This window comes from Sinocyclocheilus grahami, unplaced genomic scaffold (genome assembly GCF_001515645.1).
Source record: "Sinocyclocheilus grahami isolate Dianchi unplaced genomic scaffold, SAMN03320097.WGS_v1.1 scaffold1619.1, whole genome shotgun sequence".
NCBI lineage: Eukaryota > Metazoa > Chordata > Actinopteri > Cypriniformes > Cyprinidae > Sinocyclocheilus > Sinocyclocheilus grahami.
Genome location: NW_015506798.1, coordinates 1 through 957, shown reverse-complemented (window position 1 = coordinate 957; position 957 = coordinate 1).

Below are 957 nucleotides of genomic sequence, written 5' to 3'. Positions count from 1 at the left end.
CTCTCATGCACCTCCGGGAAGAATGGCACCGGGGCGGGGCGCTGAGAACCAGCGCGGACCACCCCGAAGAACCAATCGTCCAACCTTGAGGGCTCGGGACACGGTGGAGTTTTCCACTCAAGCCCTACCCCTACGGCGGCCCGGGAAAGCATAGTCCGGATCCCCGGATCCGATTCAGGCATTGCTACAGTCCCAGAGGGCAGCAGCGCAGCCACATCTTCCTCTCCAGAAAGCACCCTCTGACCCTCTGATGCAGCGATCGACATCCGATCGTCGGGAGGAAAGCCGTAGGATACTGCTGGTATGCTCCTTGTAGAGGGCCCAACACGTTCCTTTGGCAGCTCAACTGGTTGCGGAGTGCAAGAGGAGCGATGGTCCCTGGGGGTTGGTTCTCTTGAGGATTTTTACCCTCAGACCACCCATGCTACTGCCTGAAGTAGCCCCCGCCTGACTGCCGCCATGACGAGAAGTAAATCGAGGCAGAGGCAATGGAGCTCCGCCCCTTTTGAGGTAACGGAGCTTGGCCTGCAACTCCGAGATGGTCATCTTCCCGCAATGAGAACATGACTCATCCATGAACGCCACCTCCGCGTGCTTAATGCCCAGACATATGTGAGGCAGTGTTCGTGACCATCACCCGACACCAGGTAACGACTGCATCCAGAAACGCACGGGTGATACGTTGTCTGTAGCAAGACGTAACTCCATCTTTAAAAAGACGCACCCGTGAATGCTCTTTTAGGGAAAAAGCTCTTTCAGCGTGCGGGGGAGATGGTCACCTGCAACACAAACGGGGTAGTGCAGCCTGATGTGTGAAACCCACTCGACACGGAAACCACCACTGCTGAAGCGCCGTACCTCCAACACGAAGAGCTCTCAAAGAGCGTGCTGAACTCGTTCAGTCTTCTCTCAGTAGAGTAATCAGGAGCAAAACGATGTTATCACTCGCCTCCGAAG